The following is a 15,163-nucleotide window of genomic DNA, read 5'->3' on the forward strand; positions in this document are numbered from 1 at the left end:
GAAAGAAGGTGGAAGGTCAAATGACCCCTTCTTATTTTAACTTACATTTTCTAACATCTTCTGGTTCCTTGATGCATAAGTAACTTTAACTTAGGGCTGGTCTATGCTGGGAACTTACATCGGCATACCTGTGTCTGTCAGGGATGGGAAAAATCCACACCCGAGAGATGTAGCTATCCCAACCTAAACCCGGGTGTAGATGGTGCTAGGTTGACAGAAGAATTGTGTTAACTACCAGCTCTCGGGGAGGTGGATTACCTACCCAGACAGGAGAACCCTTCCTGTTGGCGTAGACAGTGTCTATGCTGAAGTCTACACAACTGCAGCTGTGCCACTGGAACACTTGAAGTGTAGACATATCCTTCGCTTCCCTTATCAGAAATGTTCCTGGCCCCACTAAAGTCAATGCAAAACTGCCATTAACTTCAATAGAAGCAAGATTTCACCCAATTAGTTTAGGTCCCACCCCGGGGTTACACAAAACCCACTCTGAATGGAAACGTTTTACTGCCATCCCGGAAAGCCCTTCTCTTCATTTAAACTTCCCCCTGCAGCACTCTGAATCCAAAGGATAAGAGCACTTCGGCTGGTCTATCCTGAGAACCAGGTAGGGAAACTGAACAAACCCTTGTCCCAAATGGAGAGACGCGCAAAGGAAAAGAAACCAGCTACCTCAACAGCAAAAACAGTGGCATTTTAAACACTCTTTTCCTTGTAGGGATGTACTGCAACCCGGGAACAGTAACTCAGGTGGGGAATTGTTTTCAATTTCATTGGGCCAAGCACTCTGCTGGCAATTCCATAGCAGCCAATGGGTTTACACCAGGGCTGAATTGGAGCCCTGCGTTTGCGTGTTGGAAGCAGCCTTTTAAGAGAAGAATTGCTGCTGAGCGTCAGGAGTTCCGGCTGCCCAGATTTTTGAGGGAAAGGCAAGCGGTTTATATTTTTGATTTGACAAGTAAACCAGAAAAATCTCTCTGAAAACCCACCCCTCAAAACAACTTCATTCGCCAACCAAGAAAGAATCATTAGTTCTGACTGACAATGGGGAATCTATTTTCCAGGAGGTGAAGGGGGGGGAGGGGGGACGGACTAGCAATGGCTAAGGGTGTTTGGATTTTTTTTAAACTGATGGGTAGACGCGTGTGTGCAAGAGCAGCAAATACGCAAAGGGGGGGGGGGAGCGGGGAGTCTGCAACTGCACCTGCCTGCACTTTGTTTGTCCCTGGGATAAAGAACTGGCTCAAGTTACTTGAGTGTGTTCAACCCTTCCTTGCCCTGCCCCTCCCTGAGCCGCAGAATCCAGCAGAAACGTGGAGAGAAACAAACCCTTCTCAGCAACCGCGGCAGCAGACAGAGCAGCGAATTTAAATAAATAAATACAATTCTACTTAGAGAAAAGGGAAGAAAGGACACGCTTTTCTGCTCCTCCTCTCATCCCAGAAACCTGTGTGCTATGTAAATATATGCAAATGAGGCAATGAAGGGGAGGGGGGGAAGAAACCAGGTCTATAAAATGGCATGTTTTTAGATTGGAAATAAGGAGGGGGGGGGCAGAAGGAAGGGGGTTGTTGAAAAGTTTGTGCAGAATCAATCAGGAAGTAAGAGTGGTCTGTAATGATGACTAGGGAGTGCGTAACCCAAAATGCCATGAACGGACTTCAATGGAGCTACACTGAGCTATACCAGCCGAGGATCCAGTTCCATGTCTCTGTCCCGCGCCTCTCAGTTCAACCCAGTTCAACAGCCATTCCTGAAATACCTTGGAAAGGATTCAACTGGTATTTAAAACAAAACAACACTGTCTCTCGCCTTGCTGATCTTTGTGATGGTGTAGAGCAGAGCAGAGGTGGCCAACCTGTGGCTCCGGAGCCACATGCGGCTTTTCAGAAGTTAAGATGCGGCTCCTTGTAAAGGCACCGACTCCGGGGCTGGAGCTACAGGCGCCAACTTTCCAACGTGCCAGGGGTGCTCATTGCTCAACCCCTGGCTCTGCCACTGGCCCTGCCCCCCCTCCACCCCTTCCCGCCCCCTCCCCTGAGCCTGCCCTGCCCTCGCTCCTCCCCTCCAGAGCCTCCTGCACACCACGAAACAGCTGATAGGGAGGTGCGGGGAGGGAGGCGGGGCTGCCGGTGGGTGGGAGGTGCTGGGAGCGGGGGAGCTGGTGGGGGGCTGCTGACATCTTACTGTGGCTCTTTGGCAATGTACATCGGTAAATTCTAGCTCCTTCTCAGGCTGGCCACCCCTGGTGTAGAGAGACAAAAGCACGTGTGCAGGAAGGGGTGGTGAAAGGTATAGGCAGGATGTGAAAGATGGAAGGGCTAATGGAATACAAGCCCAAGCAACCTGACATGTAAATGAAGCACAGATCAGATCAGAGATATACCACACCCTAGGATAGACTGTCATCCCTTTACATTGGGTGCTTTACCCATGCGACTGCTTGAGGAGTAATGTACTACTTTACACAAATAAAGATATCGTAATCTGACTCAACCGCAGCGCACGTGCGTTGCAAAGGAAACATTTTATGAAATGCAAGTGTAACCACTGGTCAGTGGGTTGCATCATTTTATTTCAGGCCATTTAGCCACCTAAATATTTCCATGGTTTCCAAAATTTTCTCCAAATAGCAGCACAGCATTGAAGCAGGTGATATTTTGAATGTAATTGGTTTTAGTGTGAAAACGGCCTTCACCTGAATAAGGTTTTTCAACTCAATATGCAACATCTGAACATTTTTGCTCAAAAATAGGAGTGTTTTGAGTGGGAAACTATCTTCCACTCAAAACCAGTCACAATTCTGACCAACACCCATGTGATAGACATGGCAATTTCCTGCAATACTCCTGAAAAAACAACAACATTGTATTAAATGCAAAGTTTGTGTGTTACTGTAGACTGGGATCGTACGTAACCTCTCCAGCTGAGAGATGTGATGCGAGGCCTGAAAGTTCAAAGGACTGTATTGAAAGTGTGCCAGACAAGATGGACTTTTGGAACAAGAAGTGTGAAGTGAATTTTATGGGGAATACCTAGGGAGAAGTTAATGCAAATTCCTTACTTCTGGCTATGCAAAAAAAAGCCTTTTGAAGCTATGTCCTGGGGAGTGAGTGATTGGCTGCTGATTACCTGTTCCTAGAAGTTGAAGATCAGAGCTCAAAAGGTCCAAGCTGTATAAAGAAACTGGCTGATCTGCCCGGTCTAGGTTCTGGTTCTGAGACTATTATGAACTTCAAGGAGTCTGGTGGCACCTTAAAAACTAACAGATTTATTTGGGCATAAGCTTTCATGGGTAAAAAAACCCACTTCAGATTTTTTTACCCACGAAAACTTATGTCCAAATAAATCTGTTAGTCTTTAAGGTGCCACCGGACTCCTTGTTGTTTTTGTGGATACAGACTAACACAGCTACCCCGATATTATGAACTTGTAACCCCAGGGACAACCCAGTTGTGGGTTTTGAAGGACTCACACTTACCAGGGCCTGAGGTTGGAGTTGGGGTGATGTGTGCTAAGCTTCTTAGCAGGCGTGTAGGTTCTTTTATTGTTTTTAATGTTTTTTTTCTGTGATGCTTTCACCTTAAGAACGGCTGAGGAGCCAGGAGCCTTGAGTGGATTATGAGGGGGGAAATACAGGTGCAATTGTCCTGAACTGTGGCAGCCGCCTGCTCTCCTTTTCGTAAGATTGTCCAGCTGATAACTCCCTCTGACCTCTTCTGAGATTTCAGGATCCATCACTGGAGCCTGAAGGTGGGAGACATTGGAGAGTAGCAAAGGTGAGACGCCATATGAGTGTATGGTGCAGACAAAGACACATTCCCTGACCCAAGGTGCTTCCCACCTAAGTCAGACCCATGACACAAACCAACTGAAAACAGAGCTGGAGCCGGAGGGAGATAAAACTGTTAGAAAGCCAAGGATTCTGCTCTCACAACACCTCAGTGGAGTTACTCCCAGTGTATGCTGGCCTGGGTGAGAGGAGAATCAGGCCTAGTATCTTGCCTGTCCTTTCTTTCAAGCTGCAGCTGACTTTCCATCTCACACAAGGAAGAAGGAAGTGAGGGGTGTATTTCTGTATGGCACTTGCATTGATTTCACTGGGCAATGGTCAATGCCCATTGATCTCACTGGGAGTCATTCCTGAGTAAAGTGTACAAAAACAGGCTACCTTGTAGAGTGAGGTGACCCTAAACCAAAGTCCTGTTGTAGGAACAGACCCAGTTTAAAGAACAAATTCCTGCTGCACTGCAAGGAATGGATGAAATGGCTTGTTCAACATTTTCCATGTACTAAACCCAAATGATGAGGAGTACAGAGGCGGCCAGACAGGGTGAATATATTTACACCTTCCCACAATGCAGGAAGACCTGGGAACTCAATGAGAGTAAAAAGGCAACACACTTAATAAAGATATACAGTGGGGGGGGTTGTTTTGGGTGTTTTTTTTTTTTAAAACACACAACCTATGATCGATCTGTAGTATTTGTCCCCACAGGCTATTAGTGAGGCAGCTAACTTGGTAAAAGTCAAGCAACCTGTTAGACACTGAGGACATTAAGAAGAGGATCTGTACACTAGCTAGAATAAAGGTGATAAGGGTCACCAACCCCATATTTCAGGCGAGAGCTGACCACCCAGAGGGAGTCAGGAAGAAATTCTACCTCCTCATGGTACAGTATTGCACAATCTGGTCTGCTATGGGGTTTTAAGCCATTCTCTGACATCTGCCATTGGCCACTGTCAGGGCAAGATACCAGGCTAAACAGAGCATTAGTCTGGTGTTTGTCCTGCATTGCTTATAACCCTTGTGTGATGGCTGCCATCTTAGCTGAGACAGTGTGGATTGAACTGGGGACCTCCAGAGCTAAGATGGCAGCCACCACACAAGGGTTATAAGCAATGCATGACAACCCACCGCATGCTTCCAGGTGGGAATTACAACCTTCCAACAACAGGGCTGTGAATGTGAGAGCAAATGGTGAGGCGAGGCACGCAGGGAGTCAGGCACTGCGGTCTGTGAAGTACTCCTGGCAAAGAGGGCTGAATAGCTTGGCTCACAAGCAGAAGACTGACACTCAGTGTTTCCCTCAAGGAGGTACGAAAGGGAGCCCCCGACAGGCAGCTACGGTGGGGAGGGAGGACTTCCTGGATCTCGGCTGTTCAAAGTTGCCTCTGGGGCATTGGTTCCTGGCTGCAGCCCAAGGTAGGGACACCTCCCATGGGTGGAGACGTCAGCATAAAGCACCTCAAGTTCCTGAGTCTGCAGGCAAGGACAGGACAAGTGGAAGCCACTGCCAGACTGACTTCCAAGCCATCCAAGCGTGCTATGGACAGGGCTAATCCCACCAAGGCCAGTCTAACAAAGCCAGAAGCCAAGTCCCTGTTCATTCACCCCTCACGTTGCCATTCCCAGGAGGGATCTCTCTATCCTACCCCCACCCAAATGTACACAATGTCACGGCCCTGTTAGACACCACACACCCCTCACCTGCTGCCTCTCACACGTCCAGCCAGGTAGCGCTCTCCAGGCACCTCTCACTGTATCTGAGCTCTTCCGATGCTCTCTCAGCAGAGAGACGCAACGGGCCAAAGGCGAGGGGGCTACGTCAGGGAGAAATCTGGTCCTCTCCCCATTATGGGGGGCGGAGCTGATTTCCCTCCACTCTCCCCCTCAGCTCTATGGGGCTGTGTGTGTTACTTCAGCGAGACAGGGGGGCTTGGGGAGCTGGCTCCTCTGTGAGGGAAGTGTAAAAATGGAGTGTCTCTCTTTCCATTGCCAGGGCAGGAGGCCCTGTCACAGACGAGGGCAGCTGGATGCCTGACTGGCAACGAGGGGCACTGGCGACTCAGGGAGCACTAACGGACCCACCCCGGAAACAATGCTGCCCACCAGGCATCCCCCCACCGATAACTCACACCACTCAGGTCTGGTCCCATCCCCAAACGCTGCTCCCCTTTCAGGAGCTTATTCCCCCCTCTCTCTCCCCCCCCCTCACAGTAAGCCTCTTGGTAAAGCTCACCATAGGGGGTACAGCACAGAGCAAATCTCCTGGGGGTACTTCTATGCAAATCACTCCCCCCAAATGGTACCCTCCTCACCACCCCACCTCAGGCAGAGGGAAATGTTCAGAGGAGAAGGGTTAGGAAATTATCTTCCTTTCTTTTTAAGGCTGAAACCAGCCCTGCGAGCCTGTGGAAATGAATGGTGCAGGCTAGCTGGGATTTCAAATTCCATGATTAAGGGCTGAGGCGATTTCCGCCCCCACCCCCCCTCCTTGGGCTGATAGAGCATGCTGGGGATGAGGGCAGCTTTTTGCGTGGCTGCCAGCAGCTCTGATATGCGCCTCTGCCGTCACCAAGCCGAGAGATTATTCTCTGGATCTCCCAGGCTGTTTATCAGGAACGCTCACTGCTGCTGCTGCCGCTAAACCAGTTTAAATACCAAAATAAAAAAAAATAAAAAAAAAAAACCCACTTCCCTAACCTCAGAAGCAGAGAGAGAGAGAGAGAGTGTGTCAAAGTCAGCCAGAAGAGGAGGTAAAGAATGCCTGGGAGACAAGCAGGATTCATAACAAAACAGCAGAGACCTCACCAGCCCCAGATACGCAACAGCGAAACCAATCTCCACCTCGCTCCCGAACCAGGCTCCATCTAGAGCTGCACCCACGGGATTGTTACCCTTGTCATATAAAGAGAGGGGCAGATGTACTCTACAAGCTCCTTCCAAAGAGGACAGCAGCACAGGGCTGTTAACTGGGGAACCTGGCAGCCTCCAAGCACTGGAGAGAGGTGTATCGTTACAAAGCCTGCAGAGGAAATGAACAGGTCAAATTCAGCCCTTGTCTAAGTGGGCACGTCTCCCACGGACTTTGCCTTGGTTCAGTGTGACAGTGAGTAGCGTGAGGCAGGTGTGGTATTACCACATCAATGGCAAGCTGACCATATTGCTGAGAGCCGCCGAGCCTGTTACCTGGGCCTGTGCATGGCGTGTAGAGCAAGCAAAAGAGGGAAGGATAGCAACAGGCCGCAGAGTAGGTGTCAGCAGCAGGGTCGGGGGATGCCAGCAATTTAACAGCATCACCCACCCACTTGCTAGTTCGGAAAAGCCACCTGTGACCATGCAGGCCTGCTTGGTCAGCCTTGCACTATGTGTTGTGAACAGGCACCGTGGCGGTATCGCACCAACCCTGCCGCAGCAGGAGGAGACCTGTGAGAGCCCTGTGGGCAGCGTGTGCTCGGAGACACAGTGTGCGCTCAGGGGTAATGAAACACCCAAGAGGCCATATCCGGTGGCGTGGCCGTAGAGGGAGGAAGCCACTGGGGCCAGATTCCAGAAGTCTGTGGAACTGCTGGTGCTGAATGACTCTGAAAAACCAGGCCCTTCGTTTTCAACAGAAAGCCATTCTTGCAATTAATCACTATCAAGCAGGCAGTGCTGCCTAATGGTGGGAGTGGGATTCGGGGCTCCTCAGTTCTATTCCTGATCCTGCCACTAATTGGCCGAAGGGCCACAGAGAGAGTCAAACCTTCCGAGTCAAAATGAAAACATTCCCTCTGCCCTGGCTGCCCATCGCCTAGTCCCACCAGAGCAACCCCAGCAGGTCTCTGGCTATTGGGGTGGCGCCTGGTCCCAGTTACACCAGTGGAAATGTGGAGTAACTCCATTGACATCATGGTCATGGAAAGCAGAACACGACCCTTGCCTTAAAAAAGTATTGCCCACCAGTCTGCTCCCCCAGAGCGATGCTCAGCATGAGCTGGGTGTCTCTCTCTCTCTCTCTCTCTCTCTCTCTCTCTCTCTCTCTCTCTCTCTCACACACACACACACACACACACACACACCCCCCGTCATGCCAGCAAACAGGCCAACTCCTGGTCCCTTTGAAGTCAACAGCTTATGTGTCCATTACAAAATGCACCTGAGAGGGATAATGGGGCGGAATTAGCCATGTAGACCACATGGCTATGCTGAGATACAGCTCCAGCCTACTCATCTGAATCGGAGTCCTGGGGCTGCTCCCTCAGCCCTTCCTTCCCTGAACAGTAGCATGGCCCTGGCAGAGCTCACACTGAAAGGGAACCATAAAAAGCTGGGAAGGGAGGAGTTCCTTCTGTTGCACATCACAGCCCAAGTCATTGTCCTTAAGCACCAGCAGTACATCCTCGTGTCCTGCACCAGCACCTGGGCACCAGCGTGTTCCAACAAAACCCTCCCTCAGCTGAAAAGGGGCAGAAACAACTGGGATCTTCCTGGAGTCTTGCCCCATGACTGAAGTTATGGCTTCTGAAGACCCCATGGCTGGGATTCTCAAAGGAGCCTAATTCCCTCAGTCTCCTTGGAAAATTCCAGCCTTAGGGTACATCTTAGGAGCTGGGAGTTGTAATTCTCTGAACGAGCTAGTGTGCTAAAAACAGCAGCTTAGCTGCGTGGTCAGTGGAATGGACCAGCCGTCCCAAATACATACCTCGAGTTTCCGATGGGATTGCGTCAGGGCAGCTAGTCCCTCCGACCACTCCTGAGTCTGACGCTGCAGTTACGCTGCTTTCTTAGCACACTATCTAGATCAGAGCTAGCGCAGGTATGTCTGCCTGAGCTGGAAATTACACCTCCAGCTTCAGTGTAGACATATCCTACCTGCACATTGAACCACAGAAATCTCCTGCAAAGCAGAACGTTCTTCTCCCCTACCACTGTGCCTGGTATGTAGTCATTAAGTTAGAGCCCTTCTTGGATAGGTAACGTCCTACCTTTGAGCTCCAATATGCGGATGCTTTCCCATTCCAGGACATAATTTGGGATGCTGCTTCTGGGCCCAGTATCAACGCTGCCGCCATCAAAAGCCATCACCACTCCGAAAAGGTGGGCACCAGCAGCAGCCAACCCATCATCCCTAGGTGGGAGCAGAGACGTCTGCATCCCCCAGGAGCATGAATGCACAAAGCACCGTGCAAAGACAAGATTCTGGGTTCATACAGCTTGCAGGCTGGCTCTGACAAGTAGCACATAGAACCAGATGCAGAGGAGTGCTCAGGGCAAGAGAAATCTATGCAAGAAGTGGGCCCTATAGAAGGATTTGAAGAAAAAGAAAGATGCTGGAGAGTGAGATCCTGCTGTGAGTGTCATGGGTGACCTGAAGGAAAGTGAGGAGTTAGGGAAGAGGAGAGGCAAGGGAAGAAAGGGCGGCAGAGGGAAACATGCAGACTATGGCAGAGCAGGGCGCAGACTTAAGGCAAAAAAAAATGAATTTGAACCTGATGCAGAAAGAGCAAGGGAAGGGATCCCAAACGGGGAGTGATGTGTTGTGAGACTTCAGGAGGTCACAAAGGAGGAGGCTGCAGTAGTCAAAGTCTCAGAAATGTCTGTTTTCCATGCAGAATGTTCCCTGCAAACCCACGCACCTGGGCACATGCAGCCAGAGATGGAAAAATCTTACTAGTGTTAATCAGAAAGCTGCAGGCATTAGATTACTCATGCTCAGTAATGCTGCAGAGGGTGGGCACTAGGTCTCCTCCTGTACAAAGGACCATGTGGGGACACCTGTTTCAGATCCTGAAACTCTTGATGATTTCCACTGAAATTTCCCCCATGGAGCCCATAGATGTGGAAGATCTTGACTTTAGTAAGGTTTTTGATACTGTCTTGCATGACCTTCTCATAAACAAACTAGGGAAATACATAGGGTGGCCAGGTGCCCGGTTTTCAACCGGAAAGTCCAGTCGAAAGGGAGACCTGACAGTGTCCGGTCAGATCTACTGACTAGAAGACACCCAAAGTCCGGTTACTGCGGGTGGGGAGGTTCAGGGTCATCTGCACCAGTCCCTACTCAGCCAGGCCGCCTATCTGTGTCAGGCGCTGCAGCTCCCAGCCACGGCTCTGCAAGCAAGTCCCTCTTGACCCCAGGGGGATGGAGGCAGAAAAGCAGCTAGCGACAGAGGGGAGGGGAAAGAGGAGTGGATGAGGATAGAGCTTCAGGGGAAGAAGCGGAGCAGGGGAGGTTCTGGCATTCCAGCTGTAGTGTCCGTTTTTTAAATATTACCAAGTTGGCAACCCTAGAAATACAGCCTAGATGAAGCTACTATAAGGGGTGCATAACTGGTTGGAAAAAACTGTTCACAGTGGTTCACAGGCAAGCTGGAAGGGCATAATGAGTGGGGTTCCACAGGGATCAGTTCTGGGTCCAGTTCTGTTCAATATCTTCATCAATGACTTAGATAATGGCAGAGAGTACACCTGTAAAGTTTGTGGACGATACCGAGCTGGGAGGGGTTGCAAATGCTTTGGAGGATAGGATTAAAATTCAAAATGACCTGGACAAACTGGAGAAATGATCGGAAGTGAATAGTATGAACTTCAATAAAGACAAATGCAAAGTACTCCACTTAGGAAGGAACAATCAATTGTATACATACAAAATGGGAAATAACCGCCTAGGAAGGAGTACTGCAGAAAGAGATCTGGGGATTATAGTGGATCACAAGCTAAATATGAGTCAACCGTGTGAAACGGTTGCCAAAAAAAAAAAAAAAAAAAGCAAACATTCTGGGATGTATTAGTAGGAGTATTGTAAGCAAGACACAAGAAGTAATTCTTCCGCTCTACTCCATGCTAATTAGGCCTCAACTGGAGTATTGTGTCCAGTTCTGGGCACCACATTCCAGGAAAGATGTGGACAGATTGGAGAAAATCCAGAGAAGAGCATCAAAAATGATTAAAGGTCTAAAAAACATGACCTATGAGGGAAGATTGAAAAAAATTGGGTTTGTTTAGTCAGGAGAAGAGAAGACCTAGGAGGGCATGATAACAGTTTTCAAGTACATAAAATGTTGTTATAAGGAGGAGGGAGAAAAATTGTTCTCCTTAACCTCGGAGGATAGGACATGAAGCAATGGGTTTAAATTGCAGCAAGGGCTGTTTAGTCATTAGGAAAAAACTTCCTGTCAGGGTGCTTAAGCTCTGGAATAAATTGCCCATGGAGGTTGCGGAATCTCCATCATTGGAGACTTAAGAGCAGGTTAGACAAACACCTGTCAGGGCAGGTCTAGATCAGTGGTTCTCAACCAGGGGCACATGTACCCCTGGGGGTACTCATAGGTCTTCCAGGGGGTACATCAGCTCATCTAGATATTTGCCTAGTTTTACAACAGGCTACATAAAAAGCATTACCGAAGTCAGTACAAACTAAAATTTCATAGACAATGATTTGTTTATACTGCTCTGTATACTATACACTGAAATGCAAGTACAATATTTATATTCCAATTGATTGATTTTATAATTATATGGTACAAATGAGAAAGCAAGCAATTGTTCAGTAAGTGTGCTATGACACGTTTGTATTTTTATGTCTGAATTTTTAAATTTTTAATTGAGATGAAACTTGGGGGTACACAAGACAAATCAGACTCTTGAAAGGGGTACAGTCATCTGGAAAGGTTGAGAGCCACTGGTCTAGATAATACTTAGTCCTGCCATGATTGCAGGGGACTGGACTAGATGACCTCTCACGGTCCCTTCAAGTCCTACGATTCTAACCTCAGTAATGGAGCATGGCTGCTGGAGCAGGTTGGTGCGCAAACAGCATCACGAAGGTTGAGAGGAAGGATGCTCAGCAAGGAGGAGGATAGTTACACATTTAAGGCACTAGGCGAGGACTCGAGAGACCTGGGTTCAAATCCCAGCTGTGTCACAGGCTACCTGCCTGACCCTGGTAGTCAATCTCTCTGTGGCCCTCGATTTCTGAGCTGCCCTTTTTCCAGTCTGTCCAGAAGGAAATACGATTTCAGAAGGGGACGTGACTGGTGACAAAGGAAGCATTTGGGACCTGAGAACATGGAACAACACTCACTTTCCTTAAGTCAGCCTGCCCATTCTGAACTGCAAATGTGAGGTGCGTCTTTCAGGACTGGGAAGGAAATAGGCCCTTTTTGACAGGGTAGGCTTGAGTTAGCTAAGCAGATCCCCTTCTGCTGTGTTTGGTATCTTTTCTTGACTTCAGTCAAGAGCACATCCTCTGATGGAGATGACCACGTCTCTTCTAGACGTCAGCTGTGCCACAGTAATTAGTAAGTACTATGTAGACCAGATGGATAGGTGCACGGATTTGCAGGACAGGAGCTGAACCTCCCAACCCATTCTGAGAATCCCCCACACTAGCACAGTGCTGGCTATTGATGTCCTTCCTGGGGTTTTCCAGCAGGCAGGAAACGTACCATCCACTTGCAAGAAAGGTTAAGACCACTTTCCAATTAGAGAGGCAGGAGCCTCTGAAGGGATATTAATCAGGACATCTTCCTCTCATGGAAATGCAAATCAGCGGAAAGGAAACTCAAGTGATTAGAACATCAGCAGATGGAGCTGGGACTTCGATCTCAGCTCTCTGCAGGGCGGGCGGACGGGATGGAACAGGGCTAAACCCAGCAGTGACCTGGCAATGTGCAGTGGCAGAGGATAGTTCCTCTTGACCTCCTGACCGCAAGCAGAGCAGAGGGCATGTATCTGATGGCAGAATGATAGGCCTGGGCTTCTAACAGAGGGTTATATTCCCTGCTGGGAATGCCAGAAATTTAATGACAAAGCTCACTCAGGGAACCTTTAGCACCAACATTTTGGGGCCAGCTGTAATGGGGACTCCGGAAGATCCAGCCCTCAATGCGTGTTGCTCTCCTCCCAGTGACACCCCCCTCAGAGACGTAGTCAGGCCGACGTGACTCCCAGCACCCTGGACCTCTGGATTCCCACCCACCCATTCTCTCCTCCCAAGCCCACCCCTGCAGTGTTGGGAGTGCAGCGATCAGCCCTCTGGGGAGTAGACCTCACCTGCCTTGGGGCATCAGGAGCAGGTCACTAAGGGGGAGGCAGCGGAGGAGGGGTTTGGTGGAGAGAGGCGGTAGGGGAAGGTACAGGGGGGAGTAAGGGAGGAAAATGAGAGTAAAGGGACAGAGGGAAGGGGAAGGCAGATGGCATGAGGGAAAGGAGGAAGAGGAGAGCTGGGGGCAGAGGCTGAAGGAGGAAAGGAAGGGAGGCAGGCACAGCAGGTGGGATAGCAAGGGAAGAAGTGGGCGTAGAGCAGAAGGGAAGGGAGGCAGGATCAAAGAGCAAGGGCTGTCAGGAGCCAGGATTTCCTCCTGTGGTGTCTGCTCTGAAATCCTCTTGGGGCCCCAGACTCCCTTGTGCAGAGAGACCCTCCCCGGCAGGGCTGGACATCAGCATAGAGCAGAGCTCCGGATAGGAGCTGGCACAGAGCTCTGAGCCACTGCAGTAATCCCCCTGCTGCGGACGGGTGGGGCGGGCAGCCGGCCCAGCCTGGCTCCCCAGCCTCCTTCGCTGGCTCTTAGCCCCGAGCTCCCCCAAACGCAGCACTCTGCAGCATGGGAGCAGTGGCAGCACAGCAAGAGGAGATGGTTAGGCCTGGTGACACCCGCAACGCTTCCCTCTTCCTCACACCAGTGTCTGTGGGCGAGGTGGGTAGCAAAAGCTGGAGAGGATGAGTAATGGGTACATCCGTGCCCCACGAGTCACTCTAACAGGGAGGCGAAGGTCCAAGCTGAGTCCAGCTCGGGCTCTTCTCCTCCTCACTACAGGAGGCATTAGATCCAGCTGAGCCACTTCAACGCAGCATGCATGCAAATCAGCTGGACAGAGGAGAAAAACAAGGGGGCTGAGATAAGAGGATAGAGAGAGAGGCAAAGGGAGGAGGAGAAGGAAAGACAAGGGGAGGGCGAAAGGGAGGGTGAGGGGAGAGGAAAACAAACAGAAGGGGGAAACAGAGGAGGAAGAGAGATGGATAACCAGGGGAGGGAGGGAGAGAGAGAGAGAGAGGCTACAGAAAAGATGGGGTGGGTTTATCCAGCTGGAAACAGCCCCCTGTGCAGGAGGCACTGCCCCAGTGAGAGATGGCTCAGGCACGGGGCAGCAGCATCCGACAAGAGAAAGGGGAAGGAGAGAGCAGATGGGGATGGGGGAGAGCTTGCTTTAGGCAGCCAAATGTTCTCGGGATGGAAATCTCTAACACCTCGGGGGTGGGGGGCGGGTATTGCCCCTCTGTCTCTCTCAGCTCCCATTCTGCGATTCCAAACCTTCAGCCACCTCCCCTCCTCCTCCGGTTTCAGTTCTGGGCTAGTTGCGATGCCAGCCCCTGACCTGTTATAGCACCCTGCTTTGAAACCACTGCTGCCTAACCACCATCCAACGCCTTCTCCCACCAAAAAAAAAATAAAAAAAAAATCTTTCAGCCAGTGGGTCTCATGCCCCTGCAGTCCCCAATTCCTCTGACACCACCACCTGCCCCGGCATTAATTCAGGTACCCATTTGCTTTAACAAGGGAGTAGTGCCCCCTGGACATGCTCTCCCCTAACCCCCATTCTATCAGCATTGGTGGGAGTTATGGTCCATGGACATCAATCCCCTCCCAGCTCATTGAGAGGAGAATAGAGGTTTCCATCTTACAGGGTGTTGCAAGTAATTACAGCCTTTCTATTAATGCCAACAGCCTGTCTTTCTCCTGAGAGTTCTGCCTGTTGTCCATTTACCCAAATCTGCTGGCTTAGATTGGACACCACATTTTCTCTCCTTTGGGTTCTGTCTCCTACCTCTTGTCCAGCAGCTGGGCCAACTTGAGAAGAGATGCACTCAGATTTCACAAGCACAGGAGGGTCTGGGTTTGTATTTGGAAGGAGATTCAGAAGCTACATCTCAAATCAGTCCTGAACCAAGGCCCAGAACGGTGCTAATGGGCACAATGCCATTGGAGGACCCATCTTTCAGACAGAACCAAAAACCCAGAGCCTGAACACTTACATTCTGAATAATAATTTTCATACGAGTTGGGGAGTTTTAGCAGACCTAGCCAAACTCCCACATAGGTAACCACATTTTTCCTCCCGAGAATCTCATAGCCGTTCCAGTCAGAGATGAGATTCTTATTAAACTTCCTGTCCTAAAATGTTAGATATAGTTATTGTTAAATAGCTACTATGTACCACCCCAGAGGTGACTGCATTTCAGTGATGGATATGGATCCCTCACAAAGACCTTGTGAAGCTTAGTAAACAATTGCTTATAAAGCCCTTTGAGATCCCGGGATGAAAAGGATAAAACATAGGCAAAGTGTTATTTCTACTCGGATCCCTCTATTTGGGGACTTACAACTTCTTGAAAAC

Source organism: Emys orbicularis, chromosome 18 (genome assembly GCF_028017835.1).
Source record: "Emys orbicularis isolate rEmyOrb1 chromosome 18, rEmyOrb1.hap1, whole genome shotgun sequence".
In the NCBI taxonomy this organism is placed as follows: Eukaryota; Metazoa; Chordata; order Testudines; family Emydidae; genus Emys; species Emys orbicularis.